Below are 16,789 nucleotides of genomic sequence, written 5' to 3' on the forward strand. Positions count from 1 at the left end.
TAGAGGGAATCAACTAACTAAAAGAGATTAAGGAGTAAAAAGAATTACAAACCGTTTTGTACAAATTCCTACAAATTACATAGACTAAGAGGGAGAGATAGATTAATGTCAAAGGTGACAAGGTCCAATTAAAACAGTAATTAAAACACATTCCCAAGGTTCAAACAATTTGATTTTAGCGCCTTATCTTATAGCTCAATTATCGTTTAAGGCATAAGTCCATAGTCACCCATTTTCTAACTACTTAATCACATTAAATAATTAAATGGAATGCAACATAAACATTTAGATTTAGTGCATATGGGCATAATAGTATTATGAGTTTAAACAACCAATAAAATTAAAATCAAATATTTTAACTTTTTAGATGGATGGGGACTATTATGCAAATATCAAAAGTTAGGGGTCAAAACGTAAATACTTGAAAGTATAAATATCAACTTTTCAAAGATTACAAAATAGCCCCACAAGTGGGTAATCCACTAGGGGAGGCCGGCCACATTAAGGGGAGATGGGAAGTCTCTTACTCATTCTTACACAACAAGCATTAAATCAACATTATGTAGAAAAAATTAAATTTTGCTTGTCACTTGGTTTTGCTTTGAAGACTTTAGTGAAAAAGGTGATGGAAATTCTCCTAGTCAAGTCTAGGATTTAATAAATTTTTGATATGGCTATGGATGGTATGTTCATCATCCAAAACCACAAAACAATGCATGAAAGCCAAATAATACCATTTTCACCAAAACCAAACCATGAATACCAAGAACAAAACCATGAACACATTTTCAAGATTTGTATATTCTTGGTGATTTTTCAAACCCAAAAACAAAAGTGACAAGAACACTTTTTTCTAGCTTTAAAAGGATGTGAGAGTGGTTTACAATAAAACACAAACACAACCCAAAACCACCCCCAAAACCGTGCCCTCCCTTTTGGAATAAAAACCCCAAATTTTAGTTCTAAACTCAATCTTCATTCATGCATCCAAAACCCTTTTGCATACATATCTTTTCAACTATTGATTCACATTTTTCAACTATTGAAAAACAAAAGATAAACATACTTTGAATGAAGAAATAATCATGTCATACATAATATTAAAACCCATATGCATAAAATCCAAAAAGACACATCATACATAAACCTTTGGCTCTGATACCACTTGAAGGGAAATTTATGAGATTTCATATTGGGATTTCTAGTGACTAGCATGCATATACAATTCAAAATTTATATACGAAAGCAACGGAAGCATTTTAACAAATAATATCAAAGCTCTAGTCATGTAAATCCCCTTCAAGGTTCATAGGTTTATGTAAGATGCATCAAAAACAAATTTACTTAAGGACAAAGTTTAGGAGTAGTATTATACCTCTTGATCTAGATCTTAGACCAAGGATGGACCACCTCCAAGACCTTTGCTCCTTGAAGTCCTTGAGCCTAGCCTCCTTCCTTGCCTCCTCCACTTTGTTAGAATGAGTGCTCCTAGGTTCTCTTCAAGTTTCCAAAGTTGAAAACCTCTAAAGATCCTCACCCACTAGTGTAGTGAGAAGGATGAAGGAATAACCAAAAGGGTGAGAAGATGATTAGTTAAAATCACCCTTATGGTGGCCGGCCTTTGTAAGTGTTAGAGAGATAATTTTTCTTTTCTCCTTTTGTTCTTTCAACACTTCAAAAACCCTAATGAAAATATATGCTATAAAGTTCCTTATATAGCCAAAAAGAAACAAGTCAACATTTGACCTTTCTCTCCCTCTTTCACTCTATATGGCCGGCCCCCTTAGTGTTGTTTGGGCTTTGGGCTTTTATTTATTTCAAGTCATCCAATGCTTGAATAAAAGCCTAATGGGTTTAGGCCCAATGGGCCCAATTAAACCCGAACGTTTCTTTAAGCCCAAAACGATCTTATATCGATTTTATGATTTCTTTAGACTTTCTAATTAATCACAACACTTAATTAATCTGAGTAATTATTTCCATCATCCATTAATTACTCACTACAAGAGTGTATTGGTGAACAATCGTTTTAGGTTCTAATTAGCAAGGCAGTGAGGTGATTGGCATCAATCCAATTGATTATATTTAATCCAATCACTTAGTGAATTAAAACTTACTTTTAATTCACCTTCTTCTTTGACTACTACATTTAATCATCTAGAAGAACTCACAAGCCATGAGTGACATCTAACCATATATCATGGCTACCCAAGCTAATGTAGAATTTGTTCGGAGAACCTATTCAGTTGGAATTACAATGTAATTCGATCCTTCTCTAAAACAATACTCTCAATCACATCACTAGGGTATGGATATATTATGTCAAACCCCTAATGTGATTATTCCTTCTTATATGATTCAATTGAGTCGTACAGGAACGCTTTCCTTTATTACGCTCGATACTTCGGCCGAAGATTCCCAAATCATATCTTAGAGTATTCTTCCTCTCTTAACAAAGATTAGAGATTCCTTGTTGTGCATTCACTTGCCTTCATGACTAAGTGGCTTAACCCCAACTATGCCGTGGACACCCGCGAATGGGGTGACTTTAACATAATCAAAGATCAAGTACTTAACCACAAGACAACGACGATGCCTCAGGTCAAAGGACTACTTACATTATTCCAACCATAGGAGTTACTTGCTTGACATGTGAGTAGACCTCCATGCAAGTACTCTCGTTCGATTGTGTTCAGTGAACTCATTCCCTTAATGAGCACCTACATACTTGTCTTAGTGTCACTACACGAATGGGATGAGACTTTCCATCCTTCTAATTGAAGCGGACATAGTATGTACCGGTCTATGCATTGTCAGTTTCCCTCCGACAATCCTATGACCAGGAACCTTTTGGACATGACGGTTATGTGAAGAATGTCTCTGTAGTCTAACATCATTAGATTACTTCTTCAATCGATCCATTGTCCATGGATTCACTATTTAGGACATATATCGTTCATTGAGATAGTCCTAATTAGTATCTTTGCCATTTGATGTATAATAGTCATCTATACATCCATTCATTTGTCCTGAAAGGTTTCTTCCAAAGATTGACTTTCAGGGCATATTTCCAACATATAGAACTCCTCCTGAGTGTAAGCACGCACTTTGTACTCCCCCATGATAGGGTGAAGTCGGTGTACGAGTCACAAACGATTGGAGCCTACCACGGTGGGAGGCCAGGAAAGAGTGTTCAAAGCACCCGCTTATCAACTTAATAATGGTTTGGTTGAGGGTTTTAGGTCTCATCACATATAAGCATGCATATTAATCTTATTAAAACAATTTGGTCCTATTACAACTATTAGTCCATGTGATTGATTTAGTTGTATATAATACTCCCTCTATGCTTATGGTACTACTAACATAAGGTTTGCATTCATTGATGGACTATATAGTTGCCTTAGGGCCTTAGGATGACTATGAACCTTTGATTAGATGCAACACGAGCCTAGTGTTGAATCTCGTTCTAGGGATGGTGATTGATTTGAGTTACGCGTTTAATCATATTAAGGCGTGTTTTTCCTATTTGGTGTTGGACCCAACTACTCCAATTTCATGCATATCAAATAAAACAAGAAAGGAGTACTTCAAAGTAAAGAAGAGCTTATGCTCTTTTACAACATTTGATCAAAACAAATTACTTTAAAGTAAAGAAGAGCTTATGCTCTTTTACAACATTTGATCATATCAAATTACAACCAAAATCTAATCTACACATTCCCATGGTTCAAACAAATTTGAGAATATTTAGTCCTTAAGTTGTCATACAACTTAAGTCAATGGGCTTGACGTTCGAAGCCCATTGGGCCTTGAGGCCCAAAACTAACCCGAGGTCTTTAACGAACTTTATTCGTTTGATTAATTAACATATTAATTAATCCTTGCCATAAATAATTAAACCATTTTATTATCCTTACTCATCTCCGTTGTTTCTTCAATCTCTACCTTACACGGTGTACAATCCATTAGGTTCCTTTTTAGCGAGGCAGTGGGCGATTAGAACTCTTTCAAATCGATTGTGAATTTAAAGTTACTTTCAATTCTCCCTTTAGTGATTATACACGTTTAGGGCTTCCACAAACCATGAGTGACACCTAGCAGTATGTCATGGTTACCCAAGCTAATCCGAAGAGGTGGAGAACCTATTCAGTTTAGGATTACAATGCAATACGGTCTTTCTCTAATACAATACTCTTGACCACATTGTTTGGTTTGATAGTTTAATCATGTCTACTATCCAATGTGATTCATTTACTTATATGATTACCTTGAATATGATTTGGAACGACTTCCTAAATCTCATTCATACTCTGGCCAGAGATTCTTAATCATATCATAGAGTATTCTCCCTTAAACAGTTAGAAGGTTAGAGATCCCCTGTTGCGCATTCACTTGCCTCCATGGCTAAGTGACTTAACCCCAACTATGCCGTGGACACCCTCTGACAAAGTGACTTTGACATAGTCAAAGATCAAGGACCTAACCACAAGACAACTATGATGACTCAGGTCAAAGGAATACTTTGCATTATCCCAACCATGAGTTCTCATGCGACATGAGTATGAGAACTCCTCGTTGATCGTGTTCAGTGGACTCATTCTCTATTGAGCACCTACATGCTTGTCTTGGTGTCAATCACACCAATGACTCGACCAGTCACTCTCCCTGAGAGAAGACACAGCACGTACTGATCTTAACAGACTGTCAATGCCCAATTGGCAATCCTATGATCAGGAACATTTAGGATATGTATACGAAAGAGAATGGTCTCATGAATCTAACTTCTTTAAATTACATTCTCCTAATTACATATTCCTTGGACTTATCGTTTAAGCATATAACATTTATATGAGACTGCTTAATACAATAATCTTTGCCTTTGATATTAAACTAGATTAGTTTAACATGTGAAATGTCCGTAAAGTATCATCATATGATTGGTTTTAGGGCACATTTCCAACATGCTGGCCCATTGGTATGATATTTCCAAGCACCCACATTCGGGCATCAACTTAATTGAATTTTTGGCCGAGGAATATAACGGCCTAGTACTGTCATTAGACAAAGTTTAGGCCACACCGGCCGAACTCGAAGACAGTCAACCCAAGTTAAGGACCCCTTAGAGGAAATAAATGTCGGAACGGCCGATGACCCTCGGCCTTTATTTATTAGTACATTGTTACCCCCATGACATGAAAGTCGAACTCTGTCAGTTACTCAACGAGTTTAAAGTTTTTTTTGCTTGGAGTTATCATGAGATGCCGGGCCTTGATCGGACCCTTGTTAAACATGAATTACACATCAAAGCTGGTTGTAAGCCTTTCGGCCAACCACCACGCCGGTTCTCGATCAAAGTACAGCTTGGCATAAAAGACGAACTAGTTCGACTCTTAAAAGCTAGGTTTATTCAAACCGCTCGATACGTCGAGTGGCTGGCCAATATCATTCTGGTGCTCAAGAAAAATGGCGCCTTACGAATCTGTATTGCTTTTCGTAATCTGAATCTGGCAACGCCCAAAGATGAATACCTGATGTTGATCTCCGACTTGTTAATTGATGCCACAGCACATCACAAGATCCTATCCTTCATGGATGGGCATGGTGGTTATAATCAGATTTTCATCACCGAAGCTGATGTCCATAAAACTACCCTTCGGTGTCCTGGGGTGCTCGGCATATACGAATGGGTCGTCATGCCCTTCGGCCTCAAGAACGCCGGTGCTACAAACCAACAAGCTATGAACACTATTTTCCATTATTTAATTGGTACCATCGTCGAATTCTACACCTACGATGTGGTCATCAAATCAGCACGACGGCAGACACATTTGGATGACCTCCATCAGGCATTCATGCGCATGTGTCGGCACAATCTAAAGAAGAATCCCACCAAATGTGCTTTCGGTGTATCAGCTGGAAATTTTTTAGGCTTTCTCGTACATCACCAGGGTATTGAGATCGATAACAACAAAGCTCGCACAATCATTAATGCTCCAGCACCGGCGACTAAGAACAATTACAATCATTGCTCGGTAAGATCAACTTTCTCCGATGATTTATTGCTAACTCGGCCAGAAAAATGAAAGCCTTTTCCATGCTTTTGAAGCTCAAGGACTTCGACACCTTTGAATGGCGTGCTGAGCACCAAGAGGCATTCATGCAGATCAAAGTCTCTTTAACAACGTCGCCCGTCCTCGTCCCATCATGACAAGGTCACCCTTTTAAGCTATATATATCGGCAGCCAAAGAGTCCATCGGTTGCCTTCTTGCATAAGACAATGATGTCGGGCGAGAACAGGCCATCTTTTACCTTAGCTGAAACCTCAACCCACCAGAGATTAATTACTCCGCTGTCGAGAAGCTTTGTCTTGCCCTATTTTTCACCGTGTCAAAACTCAGACATTACATGCTCCCATCAGTCACTCAGGTCATCGCCCAGACTGATGTCATTCGTTACATGCTCACTCGACCGATCATAAAAGGCCGAACCGGCAAGTGGACGATGGCCCTTTCTAAATTCAGCTTGCAATATGTACCCCAGAAAGTTGTCAAAGGTCAAGCTTTAGCCGATTTTTTAGCCCACCACCCTTCCCCGTATGAATTTGGGGGCAATGACGTTGACATCGGCCTGATACAAACGCGTAATAATTACTGGACGATGTACTTTGATGGTTCCAGTACTTCAGTCTCGGCTGGCGTAGGGATCATTATTCAATCCCCCACTTATAATCGTTGGTATTTTTCTCTCAAGCTCGATTTCAAGTGTACGAATAATCAGGCCGAATACGAAGCCCTTGTTATCGATCTCGGGGTGCTGCATGATTTACGGGCAACTTGTGTCCTTATTCTTGGTGACTCTGAATTTGTTATTAATCAACTCAATGGGGTTTTTCGTTGCATAAGTTGTACTCTAGCGCCTTACCACATGATTGCCAGCTATTTGGCTAAATCCTTCGACAGTGTAACTTTCAAACACATTTCACGAGTTCATAACACCGACGCTGATGAATTGATTCAAATAGCTTCCGAAGCCAAAATACCTGTGTCATGACAAGCACATTCAGCCTTGATTAATCAGCAAGTTCTCCAACATGGTTGCATGATCCGAACACAGGTCATGTCTTTACCTTTGTTGTTAGAACGGAAGGACACGATTGAGGTTTGTGCCATCGAGGCATTACTAGATGATTGGAGAAGGATGATTATGTGATATATTGATAACCCTAACGAAAAACAAGATCGACAAACAAGGGTTCATGCCGCAAAGTATGTATTATACTAGAATAAGATGTATCAAAAAGGTGAGGATGGGTTACTATTGTTGTGCCTCGGCCTGCAAGAAGCTACTCAAGCGATGGCAGAAGTACACGAAGGTATTTGCGGAGCTCACCAATTTAGACGAAAAATACGTTGGCTACTTCGACGACACGGTTATTTCTGGCCGAGTATTCTGAAGGATTGTATTAAGTATGCAAAAGGGTGTGTACGTGTCAAATCCATGGGCCTATATATAGAGTACCGGCCGAATCATTACATTCGATCACCAAACCATGGCCGTTCCGAGGATGGGCCATGGATGTTATCGGTAAAATCACACCATCGTCTGGTGCAGCCAAACATGTGTGGATACTTGTTGCAATGGACTACTTCACCAAATGGGTCGAAGCCAAGTCATATGCCGAGCTAACGTCTAAGGAAGTTTGTAGCTTCGTTGAAGAAAACATTATGACTAGATTTGGCGTGCCATAAACAATCATAACAGATAACGGTACGATTTTTACATCCGACGTATTTAAGGACTATGCATCAAATCTAAAGATTCGACTCAAGCAATCTACGCCATACTACCCGCAGGCGAATGGACAAGCCGAAGCATTAATAAGGTTCTTATTGGTATCCTTGAAAAAATGATAAAAGAGAGGCCAGGCATGTGGCACTTAAAGATAAACGAAGCGCTATGGGCTTATCGAACCTTTCTACGAACAGCTAGTGGAACCACTCCGTACGCATTGACTTATGGACACGACGCAATATTGCCCATCGAGCAAAGTATGAACTCGTTGCGAATAATTGAACAAAGTAGTTTGTTCAGCGCCGAGTACAGTCAAGCCATGAGACAAAAGCTCAAAGATTTAGAAAAAGCTCGGCTTGATGCTTATAATTTATTAGTGGCTCAAAAGAAGATCACCGAGCGTGCATATAATCAACGAGTTAGACAAAAAATGTTCGACGAAGGAGAACTAGTTTGGCAAACCGTACTACCCATAGGAATTAAAGACCCCAGGTTCGGCAAGTGGTCACTGAATTGGGAAGGGCCATTCGTTATTCATAAAGTCCTCGGCAAGAGGCATACCTGTTGGAAATGTGCCCTAAAACCAATCATATGATGATACTTTACGGACATTTCACAAGTTAAACTAATGTAGTTTAAATATAAAGGGCAAAGGTTATTGTTTTAAGCCGTCTCATATAAATGTTATATGCTTAAACGATAAGTCCAAGGAATATGTGATTGGGAGAATGCAATCTAAAGAAGTTAGATTCATGAGACCATTCTTTCATATACATATCCTAAACGTTCCTGATCATAGGATTGCCAATTGGGCATTGACAGTCCGTTAAGATCAGTACGTGCTGTGTCTTCTCTCAGGGAGAGTGACTAATCTCGAGTCATTGGTGTGTGTGACATCAAGACAAGTACGTAGGTGCTCAATAGAGAATGAGTTCACTGAACACGATCAACGAAGAGTTCTCGTATTCATGTCACATGAGAACTCATGGTTGGGATAATGCAAAGTAGTCCCTTGACCTGAGGCATCATAGTTGTCTTGTGGTTAAGTCCTTGATCTTTGATTATGTCAAAAGTCACTCCAAAATGAGGGTGTCCACGGCATAGTTGGGGTTAAGCCACTTAGCCATGGAGGCAAGTGAATGCGCAACAAGGGATCTCTAACCTTCAAACTGTTTGAGGGAGAATACTCTATGATATGATTAAGAATCTCTGGCCAGAGTATGAATGAGATTTAGGAAGTCGTTCCAAATCACATTCAAGGTAATCATATAAGCACACGAATCACATTGGGTAGTAGACATGAATAAACTATCAAACCAAACAATGTGGTCAAGAGTATTGTATTAGAGAAAGACCGTATTGCATTTGTAATCCTAAACTGAATAGGTTCTCCACCTCTTCTGATTAGCTTGGGTAACCATGATATGCTGCTAGGTGTCACTCATGGTTTGTGTAAGCCCTAAACGTGTATAATCACTAAAGGGAGAATTGAAAGTAAGTTTCAATTCACAATCGATTTGAAATGGTTTTAATCGCCCACTGCCTCGCTAAAAGGAACCTAATGGATCGTACACCGTATAAGGTGGAGATTGAAGAAACAAAGGAGATGAGTAAGGATAATTAAATGGTTTAATTATTTATGGCAAGGATTAATTAATATGTTAATTAATCAAACGAATAAGTTCGTTAAAGACCACGGGTTTAGTTATGGGCCTCAAGGCCCAATGGGCTTCGAACGTTAAGCCCATTGACTTAAGTTGTATGACAACTTAATGACTAATAATTCACAAAGACCTTAAAAGCCCAATGAAACCCTTAAGGCCGGCCATTTAGAGATGGAGTGGGTTTTGGACTTATTTACAAGTTTGCCACTCCAATGAATTAAGGTATAAATATGACTTTATAGCCAAAATTCATTTAGGGTTTCTTTTGGAGAAAATTGGAGAGAACATGTCTCTCCCTTTCTCTCTAAAGAGGCCAGCCCCCTTGGAGGGATTAGCTAGTAATCTTTCTCCTCCAAGGTCACTCATTTCTTCATCAATCTAACCTTGGTGTGGAGACTTAGAGGTTCTCTATTTTGAGAACTTGGAGAACAATTTCATCCATCCAAATCCATAGATCTAAGATGCAAGGAATGAAGGCCCTCTCTTTGGGTGATTAGCCTTTACTTAAGCAAAGAGGAATCTACAAAGGTATAATTTCTCAACTCACTTTGATTTGAGTTGAGTCTTGGTTCACCAATCTACTAGGCTTTGAATTTCATGGTTAATGTTTTGTTTTTAAGTGCATGCAAGCATGACTCCGCCTTTAATTGTTAATTGCATGCTTATAGATGTTGCTTAAATGAACATGTTTTTCACAAATCTTCCTTCAAGTGGTATCAGAGCCTAGGTCTAGTAGTTGGTGAATCCTTTTGGGTTTTGTAGTTCATAGTTTTGATTTAAATGTTGTAATATGTTACAAGCTTTATTCTTGTTTCTTTGAATGTAAATTTTGTTAGAAAATTTTCCATCTCAAATGTTGTAGATGTAGTTCATATGAGCATGAATATTGGAGCTAAAATTTGGTGCCATGTTTTTGGGAATTTTCGGCCAAATCCAAAGGGTGGATTTTTGGGTTCTAGTTTGACTTGTTAAAAGTGTTTTCAAGTGACTTTTGGAACCCCTATGTACCCTAGTTTGGTTATATGTTATTTCCCTAAAGTTTGAATGGTTTTGGGATGTTTTTGGATGAAAAATGTTCATGGAAATTTTTTGGGTTTTTCATGAATGTTCTTCATTGTTCTTGACATTTTTGCCAAGAACAAAATGTTTTGTGTTTAGATTCAAAGTTTTGATTTATTTCATAAAGTTTATGTTTTATGTTTTTCAAATGTTTAAATGTATTAGATATTTGTTTAGAAAGGTGGTAGAATTATTGGTGGGTGTGTAAGGATTAATTCCCTTTCACACACACCACTTGCACCACTTGCATGCTTTATGTCAAAACTCACAAATCAACACACACATCACTCCTTTCCCTCTCCAAAACCGGCCACTCCCTCAATGGGAGTACTTTTGGGGCTTTTATACAATTACATAAAGTTTTGATACTTTTGTGTATTTGCACTTTGGCCCAAAAGTTTACGTTTTTACGTTTAGGTCCAAAAATGCTAAAGGACAAATTGTTTTGCTCCTTTAATGAAGTTTTTGCATTGTTTAAATTTTGGGTTCTAGTTGTAATTACATGAAGTAGTGGACTTTTGTGTTTTTACAAAGTGACCCCAAAAGTTTATGTTTTTGCAATATAGCCCAAAGGTTGTGGTAATTGCATATTGGCCCAAATTAGGTTGAGAACAAAATTGTTTTGTCTCTTTAAATGAGAATTGGATTTTCATTTCATTTAGCTCCATTTAAAACAATTCTATGGATAGAAAAAACCAAATGAAAATGTTGCATTCAAGTTTAATTGGTTCAAGCGTTAATTGATTAAAGAAAGGGTGATTATGAACCTAAGTCTAATATAATTGAGCTATGTGAAAGGCCGTTTCAAATTTGTTTGAACCATGGGAATGTGTAGATTAGATTTTGGTTGTAATTTGATTTGATCAAATGTTGTAAAAGAGCATAAGCTCTTCTTTACTTTAAAGTAATTTATTTTGATCAATTGTTGTAAAAGAGCATAAGCTCTTCTTTACTTTAAAGTACTCATTTTCTTGTTTTATTTGATATGCATGAAATTGGAGTAGTTGGGTCCAACGCCCCTAAGACAACATGCCTTAATGTGATTAAACGCGTAACTAAAATCAATCACCATCCCTAGACCGAGATTCAACACTAGGCTCGTGTTGAATCTAAACAAAGGTTCATAGTCATCCTAAGGCCCTAAGGCAACTATATAGTCCATCAATGAATGCAAACTTTATGTTAGTAGTATCATATACTCTTGCTTTAAAAACCGTTTTATAAGCATAGTAGGAGTATTATATACAACTAAAAACAATCAAATGGACCAATAGTTGTAATAGGACCAAAATTGTTTTAATAAGATTAAAATGTATGTTTATATATGATGAGACCTAAAACCCTCAACCAAACCATTATTAAGTTGATAAGCGTGAGAGTGCTTTGAACACTCTTTCGTGGCCTTCCACCGTAGTAGGCTCCAATCGTTTATGACTTGTACACCGCCTTCACCCTATCATGGGGGAGTGCAAAGTGCATGCTTATACTCAGGAGGAGTTTATTTAAAACATTTGATGAGGTTAAGGTAGGCAAGGACTGTGGCCAACATCGTATCATCGTGAGGTCATACTTGAACCCCTATCTAAACCGGCATGGTGGGAAAGAACTTAACTAAGAGAAATGGTGCCAACATCGTATCATCGTGAGGCATTGTTTTCTAGAGGCCAAAAAGATGGGTAATCACAAGAGGTTGTTGTGAATGAGTAAGCGTACTCTCTCATTATTATTAATGCTAGCCAACATCATATCATTGTGAGGTGGGCTTGGTAGTAGTGAGTCTCCCATACCCTACTAAGAGTTTCCTCCAAAAACTCTCGAATTCCAATGAGGGATATGGAATTTGCCAAAAATAGTGGGTGGTGCTATTTGATTTAAAGACCCGAATCAAATGGCTTAAAATCAATCAATTTATATTCGTTATGTATTTGTTTACCAATATATTTGCAAACGTTATCCAAAACTTGACAAAGAAAAGCCGAATGCTTTAGTTTCCGGACTTGGTATAACAATTGACCATCGGGTCCGTTCCAAGGCGGACGACGCTTGAGTGATAGCTTCGATGCTCAATTGACCATCGGCTCTGAGGTCGTTCAGACATTCACCCACCGAATCAAGGCCTTTGCGCTCGAGGACTTATGAAGCTGAGAGAGACAAAAGCTCTTGCAACCGAACAAGAACAGTTGATTCTGCAGGTTTAGTCGTAGCTGCCGAAGGACCAGCCGCTCCTTAAGTGCTTGATAGAAGAGCATCAAACTCGACTTCCCATGAAGGATGCACACGAAAATGGTTTAGGCACAAAGAAAATCATAAAAGTATGTAGCAGGGAGGATTTGTTTTAAACCTGCCAAGAGGAGACTTCAGCCATGTCTTCGGGTTCATTGCTCGAACCTAAAGAACTTAATGGCCGAGCCCATGAAGGTTATCTACGTTCGATGGCCACTAAGGTGGCCAGGAAATATAGATAACACCTTTCGGTGCATAAAATTTTTGGTGAAATGAATAACTGGGCACCTGACATTTAATATTTTCTCGGTTCAGATTTGTTATAACAAATTGATAAGATAAAGTAATCGAGCCTTACAAAAGTCGAGGTCACTTCTTGAGAAGGGATTCTGAGGTCGTGGTCCTACGGATGAATTAGAGTCTCTGACGTCGCTTCATGTTTGACGATAAGCCTCTTTCCACGATCAACTGTAGGAGGATCAACCTAATCGGCCACCTCAACCACGGGGGAAGGTTCAACGAAAAGAGCTTGGGTTGGTCGAGAGCGATTCACCAGCGGAATCTCGTCACTCTCATCATCCTGAAACAAAAAGCGTTAATACTGTTTTGATTCAATAAGTAAAGGGAATTGACAGCATGATCATACCTCTTCTAAGGTGACCGCTGATTGTTTTGGATTCTTGGGGAGATTCTTCCAGGTCAAAGGGGTCGCATTCCCTAGTACAGGCACTCCTGTCGACCCTGAAGCTGTAAGCGAGTCGACCGACGGTACCGCAACTGGCTCAACCACAACCTCAGGGACTTCAGGTATTGGTTAAGCTTGGGTTGCCGGGCTGGTCGAAGAAGGTCGATTCTTTGCCAAAGCCTGAACAACGGGAGCAAGAGGAGAGGCACTTGGAGCAGTTGTCCCAGTGGTTTGGCTAGAGATAACATGAATCTCATGTGCTCCTTTCTTCTCCAATTTCTTGACGTGTTTTGGGGGACGGGGAGCTTCACCTGCCGTCTCAACGTCTGGGTGAGGTTGTTTGCTCAGTGTTTTTGTGCGGCGGCTTTGGTTTTCTTGGAGGAAGAAGCCAATGTTTTCTTGACCACTGCCGAGATGACCACGTCCGCCTGTTTCAGTACCCGAACACCTAAGAAACTGAAATCTCGTTAGTAAAACTGTTCAAATGTTTGAAAAATAAAGGTAGAAACAAGGGTATACCTTGGGGCACCTCTTTAGATTGAGGGGCGGAGGTTTTCTTTGGCCGGTCACCAAATATTTTGTTGACTACTTCCTCGACCGAAGTGGTAAAGAAATTGTGATTATATTCTTCCCACCAGTCGCCGACGGTATCGATGCTGAGACATTCAGGAACAGTTGGTCGAAGGTGAAATTTCTTACACCATTCCTGAAATTCTTTCTTGATATCTCTACACTCCCTTTCTGAGGAACCAGAGACGCGCCCTCAGCTTAAAAGGGAGCAAGAAGAAAGTAGAGGCACCAGGCAACTTTGGAGGTAGCCGAGTTGTCGGGCGGCAAAGTGGGGTTGGTAGACTTTCCAACTTGCTCGACGAGCATCGCAACCGAGGGGAAGGTCGCGAGTTAACATGAACGACCCCCAGTTTTGACTAAACTCGGCGTCTTCGCTTTCACTCCAAGTCGATGTGGGAAGTCTGATGGAGTGGGGGTATTCTTGACAACGACATATCAAAAATTCATCATCAGAAAGGACATCCAGGCCGAAGAGGTGTTTAAAGACTTCTTCGGCTCGGTGAGGGGGCACTGGTCGGGAGGCCAACTGAAGGCCGAGCGCTACAGTAGACTAGAGGCCAGAGACTTCTGGGCGAAGTATGGAGAAATAAACCTGCAGCCAGAGTTAGAATACCCAGAGAGGTCCATTCTGGTGTGGGTCGACCTTGTTGATGGTCGTTTCTGACAGGCAACGAAGAAGGTTGGCGAGTATGGCTGGACTGAGCGCCAGGGAGTGACCACTAGCCAGGGCTTCTACCACCGGCATATTCTTGACCAAGCATGTATTCAACTTGGTACAATAGATGAACTTGTTGTACCAGTAAAATAGGAAGGCCTCGTATTCCCCTTCCGTAGACTCGCCTCCCCTTGACCAACAAAATGGAGGATAAGGGTATTGTAGTTCAAAAAATTCTTATGCAATTTCTGAACGTCTTCTTTTGAAGGCTCTTGACCTTCTTGGCTCAACGTCTCGACGGCCCGATCATCAAACAGCGCCTTGAGGTCAAGCTTGGATGGGCATCCGATAAGGGTGGCATCGACCGAAATGCCAAAAGGAGGAGTCCCGATGATAGCCGAGACGTCAAGGATGGTGGGAGTTATAGGGCCGAATGGAATGACCATGGTGTTGGTGGCCGAACACTAGAGGCTTAGAGCTACCATAAGGAGTTTTTTATCCATTGTAATCTCCATGGTCGAGAGCTTGATAATGTCGTGGATACCAAGAGCCTTCCACTTTTTACTGAAGAATTTTTCCATTCGTATGACCCAGGCCACCCAATTTGCATTGGTTGAAGGCCAAGATCCTTGGGGTTTTGTTTGGCACCACTTCGATCAGTCGAATCCTTGCAGTAAACCCGTCAAGCAGTGTTTTCTGAACAAGTTGGTGATGGATGATGGCACCGTGTCTTTGAAGAGTGGGCCCAGAATTTGGTAAGTAGTGTTCAAGTCACCCTCGAAATGCATAGTCTTGATGGCGTGCGGATCGATGAAGTTCGTGCACTTGTTGCACTCAGGGGAGAGCTTTGAGATGAAGGAGACCATTGATGAAGGCTAAAAAAATTCTAAGATGGAAGTTTCAGATTCTCTGGTTTTTGAAGGTTTTGAAAACAAAGCGATGAGAAAATTTCAAGGGTTTTAGAAAGCGTAAGGTATGAATGGAAGGGATCTAGGTATTTATAGGCATTTGGGACGAAAGGCTAAACGTTTGATTTTCAAAAGCAAGGGTAGAATCAAGCTGGAGAGGTACTAATCATTATACATGCTCAGAAAATCAAGGTGAAAAGACCGAGGTTTTCGCAGTTTGAGGACGCACGATGGCGTGTTACAGTGGGTTTAATGCGAGAGAGACATTTCGGCGGTCGCCTGTTTTCAAGGATCATGATTAAAGGCTGCTAGGGTAACCAATGGGTTGACATGTGGCAGGACGGTTTGGAAATCGAGATCGTGGGGTTACATCTCATAAGTGAAAATGGTGGCAATTCCCAAGAGTCGGTTTCACTTCTTCAAGGTCGATGCTCGAACCAAGGAGTATAGGTTGGCGACCTCAGAAGCGAGGGGGTAATGTTTGGGCCTAAAAATATTGTTTTGGGCCGAGTTTAGAATTGTTCTCGGCCCAATGTTGTTTGGGCCAAGTTTAGAATTGTTCTCGGCCCAGGGGCCGTGTGTAGGTGTCGTTAGGGGTTATCTAGCTCATGGGCCGCGCAGCCGAAGTTGGCCATATCCCATCGAGGAATTGTGGGATGTGGGTGAGTCCTATTATGAGAAGAAGTTTCGACGGGATCAGGATACTGGAATTTGAGATTGAATACGGCCTGATAACGAGTTATGTTCAAAGTTCTAGTAGGAGTAGGATTGGCCGAGATAAAGTTGGATCGGGGAAATGAGTTCTAATCCGAGAATGATTGGGATTTAATACAGGTTGGCTGCTATAAATAGGGAGGGAAGACATCGAAACAACCCCCTCCAATTCAACACACAAACTACCCTGCGCAAACCCTCGCTTTACGCGAAACCTCTCAACAACCTTGAGATTTTTGTTTTCTTTTTCCGCCGACATACCTTCAGTTTGGATAAACAGCACTGTGGAGGCAACCGGCGAACATCTTCAGTTTGGATAAACAACACTGTTGCCATAGAATCAGCTGACCGTGAAGCACCTTCAGTTTGGATAAACGGCACTGCAACAGGGTCGACTAGTTATCTATCCAAGTCTCGGTCGAGAAGGATTGTCAGATCCTTTTTGGCAGAGGTCATCTCATTAGCCTCTTCGACGAAGTGAGGTATTACGAGATACTAGGCTCGACACATTGAATG

This window comes from Malus domestica, chromosome 13, assembly GCF_042453785.1.
Source record: "Malus domestica chromosome 13, GDT2T_hap1".
Taxonomy (NCBI): Eukaryota; Viridiplantae; Streptophyta; class Magnoliopsida; order Rosales; family Rosaceae; genus Malus; species Malus domestica.